General features: G+C 51.4%; 1 protein-coding gene across 2 annotated transcripts in view; it reads left to right on the top strand.

The window, feature by feature from the left end:
• Window positions 1–11773: 11773 nt before the first annotated feature.
• Window positions 11774–13498, top strand: part of RAB40C (RAB40C, member RAS oncogene family) — a 65569-nt gene continuing 63844 nt past the window's right edge. The window contains exon 1 of one of the 2 annotated variants that reach the window (XM_044980687.1): window positions 11774–11891. The gene's annotated coding sequence lies outside the window, so the exon portion shown is untranslated. The remainder of the gene's footprint in view (window positions 11892–13498) is intronic. The other variant, XM_044980686.1, reaches the window with a different exon arrangement.

Raw genomic sequence — 13498 nt, 5'->3', positions numbered from 1 at the left:
GTTGACTGGCTCCTAGCCATGGGCAATAGGCTGTTGTCTGAAGCCCCACACATTCTAGGATCACACCATTGCTGAGGTGTAGGGCAGGTACAGGTACAGGCCCATGGCCTATCCCAACACCTGCATGTGGCCCTGCTCCATCCCTCGAGCACAGAGGCAACCAGAAGTGCCAGCAAGCAGATGAACGCAGCCTTAATTTCCTGTTCACACCCCCGATTCATTTCTGTGGTCCCATTATAAAGGAACTTGGCTTTGGCAGCCTGTTTGGCAGCATTTACCCTAGTAATTCCAGATGCTGCGAGAAGGCTCCTATGCCTAGTAATGCCCTCTTAGCCAGCAGCCAGTGGCTTTCCTTGGTAGCCTCTGCCCCTGGAGGATTAAATTATTTATTGAGACAGGGAAAAAAGGATACTGCATTAGAAGTCAACAGTTTGCTGCTCACAGCAGCTAAAGGTGCAGGATAAAAGTCAGATTGTGAGGAGTTGCTGCCTACACACATGCAGACACATGCACACACACGCACACTAACATATGCACACATGCACATGCACAGAGGAAGGTCATTTAGACAAATGTTGCAGAGGCAGAAATGGAAAATTCCCACACAGCGCCCAATCTACGTGAGCCGCCATGAAATTGTTCTCAAAAGGAGGGTCACCAGACACGATGCAAAGGTGGCAGGATCCTCTCACAAGGATGGAACTTGGGTTGGGGGGGAGAGGCAGGAGCTAGGGCTGCATTCCTTTGGTAGGGATGCTGAACTGTGACTCCAAGGTGCTGATCTCTCATGGTCACTAAAGATCCCAGGGTACTTTGCACCAGCATCGGGGAGCGGGAGATTGATTCTGATCTTACGCCCATATAAATCAGGAGTAATGATACTGACATCAGAGGGGCTGCACCGGTGTAAACCTAGTTGGAGAGGAGAGTCAGGCCCATGGCATGAAACCTGATGTGCCTCCTGGTTGAATTCCAGTTGGGTTTGTTACATTGCTCCTCCCTAAATTCCCCTGGCAGTTTCAGTTTGAGGCAGCAAGCCAGCTCTTCAGCTGGTGCAAATCGGTTCAGCTCCACCAACTTCAATGGCATTCTGCCGCTTTGCACCAGCTGGGATTCTGGCCCAGGATCTGCTTCACTTCCTGTTCTAAAGTGCTGCCATGAGCTAGCAATCAGCTGTCACATTCCACCCCAGACTGGGCTGCCCTCCAGCCCTTGGGGATGAAAGGCATTCTGGCCTCATTCAGGAAGGTACTGAAGCATGAGCCTAACTTTAAGCATATGAGTAATCACACTGAAGTCTTTAAGTGCCCTTCTTTATGGTCACCTATAACATCATTTTGCACTTGCAGCACATCGCTCCTTTCAGCTGAGGATGAGCATCTTTCATTTCCCTTCTCCTACAGTAGCGTTAGTAATATTTGTCTGTCGTGTTCAGTTCCCCCTGCCCAACCATGCTCTGAGACAGTGAGTGAATTGAGACAAGGGTGAAGCAAGTAACTGTATTTTAATGTACTAAGGAAGATTTTTAAACAATATATAAATAGGAATGAGATATGAGTCCTTTCACAGCCTCACCTATCTATCTACCCTTCGCCATACATGCATACCTAGCCATCCAGACAAAGCTAGATAGAGAGCCAGCTGTCTGTTCTGTGGTAGCTGTGCATTTATGCCATATTGATCATAGTTTTATCTAGGAGCCTAAGTCACTAGTTCTAATTCAGCCTGGTTTGGTAGTGACTGGTGATAATTATTATTCAACACCTGCGTGTTGTCCTGTGTAGAATGAGTTTGGGGAGGGGCTCAGTCCAGTTCTTGCACACAGATCTCCTCATCCCAAAAAGCACCACAGTTGTCACCTATTAGCAACTTTGTTGGCAGAAAGGTCAAGGTCCAAACAGGCCATTGGTTCAGAACTCCTCTCTGCTCCCTCCAGGTGGGCTGTGCGGATCATGGCTGAGGCACATTAGTGGTAGCAGTGGGAATGCCCACCATGCTGCTGCCCCAGCTGGGCCTGTCCTGAGAATGAATACAGGATCTCAGCCTGCAGGGCTCCTGGTCTGAGATGTGCTTTGAAAATCCCTGCTGCTCGGCATTCACAGTTTTAATTTAAACTTTAAAGAGCAAACCCACGCTCCCTAGTGAGCCAGTGAAATATCATGTGACCGGGAGCCCAGAGACCTGAGCCCTGAAACATATGGATATTGATCGATGGAAACAATTACACTGATCACAAGTGGTAAACGAGAGGAAAGTGCTTGGTTTGGCAGCAGGTCCCGCTCCCTCCTTAGACCTTCCTGTTGTTTTTTTCCCATCCCTGAAGTAACATTTCCATAGACCAGGCTGCACCGTCCTGGGCTGAGGGGAAGAATGGGACATATCCCCCACCAGGCCCTGCCAAACCCAGCAATGTGAGAAAGCGAGGAGGTGAAACTCACACAGAAAGGTGCTGCTCCAAGCTGGTTCCAAGCAGCATGTAATAAATGTGGCTCAGAACAGGGGGCAGGACCCGCCCAGCCTGCCCAAAGGAGCCCCAGTGCCCCTCACCCAGGCGTAACTGGTTAGATCACTCACCTGGTAGTGTGACCAGACAGCAAGGGTGAAAAATCGGGACAGGGGGTGGGAGGTAATAGGAACCTATATAAGAAAAAGATCCAAAAATCAGGACAGTCCCTATAAAATTGGGACATCTGGTCACCCTACTCACTGGGGACCATCCAACGCTTCATGGCAATGTTTCCTCCCCCAGAAAAACAGGATCTACCAGCAGCTGTTCGATGGTCTGTGAAATTAACTAGCGAGTGTGCTCCACTGCCAAGGGAAGCAGTGTCCATCGCCCAGGCCCCCATCATAGCTGGGGCCCAGCGAAGGAAGGATGGCCTCATCATAGTAAGGAGCTGCTTGGGGACTCCCAAGGCCTGCGTTAGCTTCCTGGCTTTCCCATAGGCTCCAGGTGTGACGTTGGACAAGTCCCTTCATCTCGCTGGACCACATTGTGCAGCTGTGACTCACAGGAGCAGTCCCTTTGAACTCGGCAGGTCCTACCAGTGTGAGTAAGTGCATACCAAAGATGCAGAACACTGCATAGCTCAGCCATGCGGTTCTCAGCTGTGAAACAGGGACAATGGATCCCTGCCTCACAGGGTGTGCGTGGGGATAATCACACTGATGGTAGGGAAGGGCTCAGAGGGCAGGAGCTAGATAGGGTAGGGGCAGCTTGCCCTGCCCTCACACATCCAGGATCCCTACTGCTCTCCTCTGAGCAGCAAACGTTGTCTGAGATGCTCTCCTCTGACTCAACCCTCTCCCTGCACTCCCGGTGTGGCCGATCCTTGTTGCTTTATCATGAGTCTCTTGAGATTTGACTTAAAGCCCCCACTGCTGGAGTCATGTTATTTTGTGATCATCTCCCTTTTTGTGAACAAAAACAGAACGTTCCTGGCCTTCCAGGTGGCAGAGAAAAACTTGAAAGCGTGACCTGTAACAGCTCTAAAACCCAGGAAGCAGAGCAAAAAACAAACAAGTGTGTTAATTTTAACAACCTCATGATTTTGGGAGGCCCAACTCATGATTTGGGATTGGCAATACAATTGTCCCCCCACAATCTCTTGACCCCAGTTTCCTATTAGTCCCTCCCTTTTGGGGGAGCGTGGTCAATTTCCCTTCATTGGGCAGCACCTCTCAAGACACCTCCCTCCGCAACTGAGCTCCAACAGGCCAGCGCTCACCACAAGTGCTAACACTGCTTTCAACAGAAGAGGGAGGAGGAACCTCTTTCCTGGTGCGGGACTGAGCCCTTCAGATGCTGCAACACTGTGCCGCTGCCTGGAGTCTGCAGTACATGTAGCCAGCCAACATTACAAGCCAACTGCAATCCCAATGTTACCGCAGTGAGTTTCCTAAAACTCCCCCTTCCGCCACAGAAAATCTATAGGGCTGACCCCTAATGTTATTATGAGTTAATGCAGCAGCTTTACGAGAAATCGCCAGCCACTTTCAGCCTCTGCAAATGCAACGAAACAGCCTGTTAATGCTCTAAGCCAGGACCTGAAATGACAAATAAAGTGACCCTGATGGGAATGCTGATGAGGCAACTATCACCGTCAGGGTTCGCAGCCCAGTTGTCTCCCAGCCAGGGGGAGTTTTCTAGATGGCAGTAATTGTTAAGCATGGCGGGGCAGCCTGGTGGTGGAGTGGAATTAGCTGGTTGCACAAGCTATAAAAGGATTAGCCCAAATCCATTGTTTGTTGTGAGATTTGTCACTGACACTCCCGGGGGATGAGGCCTTGAGTACACAGGTCCCCCCACTGCAGGAGTTCTCTTTTGGGAAGGGTTTACTGCTACCCGGGGGCCCGATCTTGCTCCCCTGGCGACTAAGGGCAAAGCTCCCACTGAAGTCACTGTGGAAGAGTTCTGTTCTGAGCAGTGGCAGGAGCTGGAGGGGTTGGCTTGTGGGGAAGAGGCACGGTCATTCAGGAAATAAGGGACTGATTCAGGGACCAGCCTCCTGGCCCTGCCCTGTGATCCGGGCCAAACATGCCTACTGATTCTGGGTACCTTGATTTTTGGCTGCCCAACTTGAGACATCTTGGGCCCGATTTTCAGAAAGGGCTGAGCACCCACAGCTCCCATTGGCTTTGAGTGGAGATGCTGCATCGCCACAAGAGGGCACGAGCCTTACAAAGGGGCATGATGCCATTGCGGGAAATGCTCTGTCGCATGTGTAGCTGTCACCTGTGGTATCTCCACTGACACCTCTCAGGGGCATGAGTTGTCTCTTCTGTGAGGTGCTGGCTGGACACCCTAGGCACCCAACTGTAATCAGAATATTCCCAGAAAAAATCAGATGGGGACAACACTACTTTCTAGACTAGCCCTATTCCTGTCTGCCCCTTCCCCATGGGCTACCCAGTCCCTGGGAATTATGGCAGCCCTATCATGCCCCCACAAGAGAGAAAACAAGCCAGCTCTCAGCCTCCCAGGACTCTGCTTGCAAAGCACACAGAATACAGCTCAGCAGCAATGGACAGGCCCTTTCTGTGCGTTCCCAGAGTCCAGACAACAGCCTCGCTGTGAAATAGCTGGGAGTTAGAAGAGCATTCTGCGCATTGAAATGCAAATTAGCTCACCAAAGGAAAGGGAAAGGCAGAGGCTATGGGATATAACTGGGTTTTTTAATAGGGGAGGAAACATTCCATCTCAGCTGGAAGGGTGGAGGGGGGTTCTTTTTGCTCAATATAATGCCTGTGCTTAAACCCGCAGTATAACCCAGGCCCCAGGTAACCTGCAGTTCTGAGGCCAGGGAATCCATCACAAACTCCAGCCTTGCTGCAGAATCTAGCTCCAGAATGGAAGCCTTTCCTTGTTTTGTAAAACTAAAGCTCCAGCCCTCATCAGTCCAAAGAAAACCTCTGAAATGTGAACTGAGTGCAGCAATGCAGCAACATCTGCTGGAGTCTGCAGACAGCCTGAAACAATAGTGTTATGAACTGCCCTATTTATCTCACTTGGTTATTAACTCTGAAACATAAGGATGGCATTTGGAATGTCTGCATTGTAAGCTATTTCACTGCAGATCATAACAGCAAAATCATGCAGTTAATGTACATACCACACACTCCCAAAGTCCCATGACTCCTCAGATGTCATGAAGCCCCAAGCACCTCCTATCCAGCTGTCCCAATGTCCACCTTCCCCCTAACAACTTTAATAAGGCAACTCTGCACTCTCAGTTCAAATCTCTGCAGCACACTGCACATGGAAAATACAGGACTGCACCAAATAGATTAATTGCAATAGGAAACGAATTAACATCCAGCTATGCTAATCAAATGATTCATTTCCATATTGAATTTGATTTTTAAAAATCAGTGTTCAATTTCTCTGCAGCTGCATCCGACTCTCCAGCATGAAGTGATGCAGGAGAAGGGGCCTTGCTGCAGAACTGAGGTGGTGCTTGCTACGGAGTAGCTGGGGACGTCAGTGGAATGATGATCACAGCTAGTTTCCTCCCTCCATTTCCCTCAGTAATAATCCAATTCCCTCCTTGCCATAATAAACCACTTGGCCTTGGATTATTGCCTGGTAAAATGAATGCCAACGATTCCCCTCCAATTAGCCTTTATCTGATATTGTCTTACGGTAATAACAGTATTGCACTAATGTCCAGGGCGTTAGCCTGCTGTATACAGTTGGTTTCATTCTCATACTTTGATGGATTCTCCATCGCTTGCAGCCTTTACATCATGGCTGGGTGTCTTTCTGTAGCTCAAACAGAAGTTATGGGCTTGATGGAGAAATTACTAGGTGAGATTCTCTGGCCTGTGTCATGCAGCAGATCATACTAGAGCAGTGAGACTCGGACTGAGGCTCGGGAGCCGCCAATGGCTCTTGAATGTGTCTCCTGAGGCTCTTTGCAGCACCGGATACTAAAACACTGCTTGATTTAATTATTAACCAGTCTGAGTTATTAACCAATCAGGATGCTTTTTCTATGTTATTAACCAACTGTAGAGAAAAAAAATATAGAGATAGATAAGAATAGTAAATGAACCAATGAGTTCTCACTCCTGTGGGCCTTTTGGGTAATGCTGATCGATAATTTGGCTCCTGAATCGCTGATGTCTGAGTTTCACTGGCCTAGATGATCATAATAGTCCCTTCTGGCCTTCATATCTATGAATCTGTGTGTGTAGTGTATGCTGCAATCGGTAATTTAACAGTGACATCCAGCTGAGACAAACATAGCATTCTCTGCAGAGCCAGACGAGGGCAGGCTTCTGTACAGCTCATCTAGTACAGCCGCTGCTTACAAGCCATGGCCCTTAGAGCCTCTGGCAACATTCAGCGTACACTCTCCTGTCAGTTCATGCCATTGTAACTTCACTGGAGGCACTCCTGAGTCACACTGGTGAGAGGAGAATCAGGTCCAGCTGCGCTAATTAGGCTGGTCTGTTCTTGTCCCCTTTGCAGATAAAGTGTTCCCTACCCCACTTTCCCATACAGATGGCCTGAGTACTTGGCCTGTAAGCTCTTTGGGGCATGGACTATTTTTTTGTTCTGTGTCTGTGCCGTGCTTTGCACCATGGGGTCTTATGCAGTGATTGGGGCATAGGACGGTCCTTCCACAATGCAAATAAATAATTATAATAGGAGTAGTAACAGCAAACTTCATTTCCTTCCTGCTGGTTCTCCCTGGCAGTTTACTGTTCCATAAAGTGAAGAATATTGTTAGTCACCTGCCTCCACTCCAAACTTCTTCCACCCACGCCCCTCAGGATGGTTATAATCACTTTGGTTTTCACATGGTGTCCAACCACCATTTCAGTTGTACATGGGGAAAGACCTCACATTCTCCTGCTCCAAGGGCCCCAGCCACTGGAGCTAGAGGGAATCACCACTAGCACTAGCAGCAGGGCAGCCCAGAGGGGGGGGCAAAGGGGGCAATTTGCCCCAGGCCCCGGGCTCCGCAGGGGCCCCCAAGAGAACAGCGGAGGCTCCCGCCTCCGCCCCTCTCCTGGAGCCTCAGCGCATCAAGCGCCGAGTCTCCGCCGGGGCCCCTGAGCCCCGCCCCGCTCAGAGCCGCGTGTGGAGGGGGCGGGGCTGGGAGCTCCAGGCTGAGCTCAGCTGCCTCCGCTCGGCCTGGAGCTCCCAGCCCCGCCCCCTCACCACGCGGCTCTGAGTGGGACGGAGCTCAGGCCCCGCCGGCCACACGCTGTGGCTGTTCCGGCGAGGCGCTGAGACTCCGGGTGAGGAGGGAGCCGGGGGTAAGAGGCTGGGGCCGGGGCGGGGGGGGGAAGCGGGACCCACCGCCGAAGCGCAGCCCGGTCTTCGGCGGCGGGGGGCCCCTTCTGTTCCGGGACCCGCCGCCAAAGTGCCCCGAAGACCCGCGGCGGGGACCCCCCCGCCCGCCGAATTACCGCCGAAGACCGGGCTGCGCTTCGGCGGCGGGTCCCGCTTTGGCGGTAATTCAGCGGCGGGGGGGCCCCCGCCGCGGGTCTTCGGGACACTTCGGCGGCGGGTCCCGGAACGGAAGGGCCCCCCGCCGCCGAAGACCCCGGGCCCCCGGAATCCTCTGGGCGGCCCTGACTAGCAGTAGAGGACCAATAACACACTCTTGAATGTGTCTGATTTCCATCCAGCAGGGGTCAATGAGGGTCATATTAGCAATTATATTACACTGGATATGAGTCAGCAGTGTGCCCTTGTTGCCAAGAAGGCTAAAGGCATTTTGGGCTGTATAAGTAGGAGCACTGCCAGGAGATCGAGGGATGTGATCATTCCCCTCTATTCGGCATTGGTGAGGCCTCATCTGGAGTACTGTGTCCAGTTTTAGGCCCCACACTACAAAAAGGATGTGGAAAAATTGGAAAGAGTCCAGCGGAGGGCAACAACAATGATTAGGGGGCTGGAGCACAGGATTTATGAGGAGAGGCAAAGGGAACTAGGATTATTTAGTCTGCAGAAAAGAAGAATGAGGGGGGATTTGATAGCAGCCTTCAACTACCTGAAAGGGGGTTCCAAAGAGGATGGATCTAGACTGTTCTCAGTGGTAGCAGATGACAGAACAAGGAGCAATGGTCTCAAGTTGCAGTGAGGGAGGTTTAGGTTGGATATTAGGAAAAACTTTTTCACTAGGAGGGTGGTAAAGCACTGGAATGGGTTACCTAGGGACCTGACCTACCTTTGTATGAGTCCGTACTGACTATCCTGTATTAGTTCAGAGATTCCTAGGTGTTCCCATGTTCTCCGGCTAATCTGCATTCTCTGGGTCTTCCCCATGGCTGACTGGCATCTAGTTGCTTTGATCTCCCTTAGAATCCCATCTTACATTCAGGTGTGGCCTCTCTTCACAAAACACCAGTCCCTCCCTTGTTGCCAGAATGTATAGGGATCTATATCTTTTGCCACCCAATTTCCTCAGGCGTGGCATCATCCAGCCCTGAGGTTTTACCAGTTTACCAGCCTTAATAACTAAGTGCTGTTCTATTCTTTAAAAGGACTGTGTTAAAATGTAAGAGATCTGCTCCCTCTGTGTATAGTGAGGGGCAGATGCAGGTACATTAGTGGCATAAATACGTTTTTCACTGTGTTTCACTTCTGTCAGCCCCACAGAGCCAGGCTGGAGTCTATTCCAGCTTGTGCCTCACCAACAGCATTGTTTACTACATTCCAGTTGCATGGACAATGGCTTACGCTTGTACAATGTGACTGAAGACATAGGGTTGCACAGGTGTCACTGAGAGCAGAGTCAGGCCTTGCAGATCTTACCTCATTAGTGATGGTGCATTAGATGGAAAGCACATAGCTTGACTCTCAGTCAGAGCCCGGACGGGAATGTGCAGAGCCAACAGTTAGAAGAAACAGCTGGTTACTTGTAAATTATGTAAGTTTAACCTGGAGACATTGAGACACAATGAACACGAAACACGCAATCAATGCCATTTTTACAGAATCACTTTTCACAACAGAGCTGAGTTTTAAGTGCCTGAATCAAGGACTGTTATAATCAGTGGACAGACTTTCATGGCTTTGGATCAGGCCCTAGACCACCTTCTCTGGTATGATCCCATTGTCCAGCAATATCCTTTGGTTTTGCTATAGAAAATACGTGTCTGTTTCACATCTTTCCTGCCCTCCTCTCCCTCCTCCCTCTTTTGTGCAAACTAAGGCCCTGAATCAGCAAAGCATGTTTGCCTGCACTTCACTTTAAACATCTCCTAAAGTCCTGAATCCAGCCCAACACAAAGAATTCATTTGTTTTTTTTTAACCCTATCTGTATCTTCTGTCAATAATTTCCACCTCAGGTGTCAAAAGCCTGATTGTCAACTTCCTCGATTTCTTAATCCTTGTGCACTGAACAGATTGGAATATGATTGATAGGCAGCTAGTACCTTTCTCATTGACAGTATTGTGACACAAAATACTCCAGTTACATTAATGGGAGCTCTGGCATTTGATCCATTACAATACTTGGTATTTATATGACGACATCTGTATTCTTCCATGCTTTCCTTATTTGCTTGACTGTGATTCCTTAATGTCATTCTGTAATTTCTCAGTTCTTCTTTGTCCTGAATACAAGCCTTTTTTTTTTTTTACTCAATATTGCCAACCCAAAAATCATTAGTCAGGCCCCAAACAATCATGAAATTATCTTAAAAATCATGAGACTTTTAAAAAAAAATGCTTGGTCATTTTTATTTATCCCTTGAATTTAGGATGCATTCAGGTCACATTTTCAAGCTTTTCTCTTCAACTATCAGGGCTAGAAACGTATATTTTTAACAAAAGCTTAAATTCTCATATAATCACTAGACTCCAGAAGCTGGGGCTTTAAGACATACACCAAATATGTTGGCAACACTGTCAGGTTCAGCCACATTACCCATGTTTACACCCCATAGATATAATGCACTAGCTGCACTCCTTTGCTTCAATAATAATAATTAATCATCATTTAATAATACCTTATACAATGTGTAATTGCATTCATAAGCAGGAATAAGGTTACAGAATTTAATCTGGAACAATTTCCATTGCCTGTCTGTGTCTTTCCCCTACCCGCCACCACATCAGCAGGATTGTGGTGCTGTTAGGGTGACCAGATGTCCCGATTTTATAAGAACAGTCTCAATGTTGGGGTCTTTTTCTTATATAGGCTCCTATTACCCCCAACCCCATCCCGATTTTTCACACGTGCTGTCTGGTCACCCTAGGTGCTGTGATTGAATGACTGTGGGGACCAACAGAATAACATATGGGCCCAGATCCTCAAAGGTATCTAGGTACCTAACTCAACTCCTACTGAAATCAATGGGAGTTAGGAGCCGGAATACCTTTGAGGGTCTGGGCCATCCCTTTTCTGATTCCCATGCAGTAGGACATTGATGCAATTTTGAATTGCAAATATGTCCATATGTTTAAATAAAAACAATGAAACTCTTTTACTTGACATTTAAAAAAATCCTAACTAACATGTATGCACAATTTAGGTCTAAAGGACCAGGCAGTTCTCCTTTAACTGTACAGTACTCACTGAGACTTTGTTTCTGGTGGGCTCCTAAATCATCCCCAGATTTTAAGTTCCCAGCTTCCAGAGGGGGACTCATTATTCCCCTCTTTTTGTGAGTGTATAAGGAGCTTTATGATGCTTTTCAAGCCAGGCGGACTGGGCTTAGAATTCAGACTTTAGCGATGGAAATTTGCCATCTACTGAAATTTTCCACTGGGGACAAACACATCTGAGTCTCACTGCTGCACAGCACTGGTTCCCAGTCACGTGCAGAGCCGCACTGCTCCCAGCCCTGCCTGTGGGCAGCTTTGCAATCCCAGAGCCTCCCTTCTCCATCTGTAAAATGAGGATCATAAAACTTCCCTTGCCCATCTTGAAGGCGCCCCAGCCCTGCTACGGCAGCGGCTCGCCCTGCGTGTAGGCAGCCTTGCAGCCCATCACAGGTACCACCCTGTCTGCAGGCAGCTGTGCGGAGCCAAGCTGCTATACAGCTATTAACCCTGCCTGATGTCTACAGCTGAGACTACAAATCCCAGCATGCTGCTCTCAGGCCTGACCTGGGGCAGGGCGGCGCGTTGCATGCCGGGGTCTGTAGTCCTGCCCTACGCCCTTGATGGGCTCAATTTTCCGCAAATGAGGTGGAGCCCTCCGGCTCCTGATAGGATGATGCCGGAAGAGGGCGGGGGGAGTTCGGAAAGGGGCGCGGATAGGGCGGGTGTGATATTGATTGGCGGGAACGTTGCCCTATGGGCTTGAGGCAGTGGGCGGGTGCTGCGAGGCGGTGGTGAGGGGGAGCGCCGGGGCTGTCGGAGCTTGTGTCGGAGTCTGCAGCCGCCTCCCCCGGCCCGTGTCAGCGCGGTGAGCCCGGGCGGACGGTGAGTCTCGGCGGGAAACCCCAAGCTCACGTCGTCTCGGGGTGGGAACCCCCCAATACGGCTGGGTCCCAGACTCCGCCCCCACGGGCTTGCCCCCCGCCGCTCCCTGTACCCCTCCCCCCCTCGGCGCCTTCCCGCCCGGACTCCCCGGGGTCTGCCCCGCGCCTCCCCGCACCCCCCGGGGCCTGCTCCCCCCACCTCCCTGTACCCCTCTCCCGTCCCCCGGGGTCTGCCCCGCGCCTCCCCGCACCCCCCGGGGCCTGCTCCCCCCACCTCCCTGTACCCCTCTCCCGTCCCCCGGGGTCTGCCCCGCGCCTCCCCGCACCCCCCGGGGCCTGCTCCCCCCACCTCCCTGTACCCCTCTCCCGTCCCCCGGGGTCTGCCCCGCGCCTCCCCGCACCCCCCGGGGCCTGCTCCCCCCACCTCCCTGTACCCCTCTCCCGTCCCCCGGGGTCTGCCGCGCGCCTCCCCGCACCCCCCGGGGCCTGCTCCCCCCACCTCCCCGTCCCCCGGGGCCTGCTTCCCCCTCCGTTCCCCGGGGCCTGCTCTGCGCCTTCCTGCACTCCCCTGCTCCCCCCACCTCCCTGTACCGTTCCCCGTTCTTATGCACCTCCCCGTTGGTCCTGGCCCTCTGCAACCTCCTTGGACCTCTTCTCCATCTGGGTCCTGCCCCCTGGCACCCGCTCCCCTAGCCTGGCTAATTCAGCCTGATCTTGGGCCTGGCATTGCCTCACTGACCACCCCCTTTCTAGCCAGCCCTGGAACCTGGCACCCAGCGGCTCCACAACAGCATCTGGCCATGCCCCCATCAACCTCACTCTTAGCCTCTCACTGCTCTGAGGCCTGGCCCCTGGGTCCCTCCCATCCTGGCACCCCAATCCCTGGCCTGGCACCCCTATCCCTAGCCTGCCCAGACCCCCTCTGGCCTAGGTCCTGGCTACCTGGCCTAGGTCCTGGCTACCTGCCCCAGGGTAGAGACCCCCTCCCAAGCCCTGGGAACATCCCTCTTGTTATACTTCCCTCTATTCCCCCATCCCCTGGGTCTGGCACTCCCCATCCTTCTCTCCTGGAGGGCTGGCATGCAAAATACCCTTTACCTCTGTGTCTTGCTACCCCATGGGCTGGGTGCTCCTGGTCTCCACCCATCTGTGTGGGGCCTGGCATTGCCCCAGCTGAGCTGTCCCTGGCACCCTCAGCCCTGCTGCACTGGCTGGGCCTTGCACTCTCAGGTGATGTCTGTGGTGGCTGACTCCCCTTGGGGCTTGTCTTTTGGTGTCCTCATTCCTGTCCCCTGTATGGCTATGCTTTCCTCCTCCTCCTCCCACCCCCCATTTCTGCCTGAGGGGGAGGTGTGAAAACTCTGCCACTTCATTTCAGCTTCCTGAGTGCCTGGTCTCCTGGCTCAGATTGATGTCTGTAGAGGGGACCCTCTATTTTGGAAGAGGGGATTAGGCACCTTTAATTGGGGGAGGGAAGAGAACAATGAGGTGGGGATAGCACAGCTGCTGGAAGACGGGTGTGAATTTAAATTAGCCACTTTATTGATCTGGGCAGTTAAATCTTAACAGATCTGATTTCCCTCAGCATTTAAAAACAACCACCCCAGG

The sequence above is a fragment of the Mauremys mutica genome, chromosome 11 (genome assembly GCF_020497125.1).
Source record: "Mauremys mutica isolate MM-2020 ecotype Southern chromosome 11, ASM2049712v1, whole genome shotgun sequence".
NCBI classification, from domain to species: domain Eukaryota; kingdom Metazoa; phylum Chordata; order Testudines; family Geoemydidae; genus Mauremys; species Mauremys mutica.
Note: the sequence above shows the minus strand (reverse complement) of the source record. Positions and strands in the feature narration are given on the sequence as shown.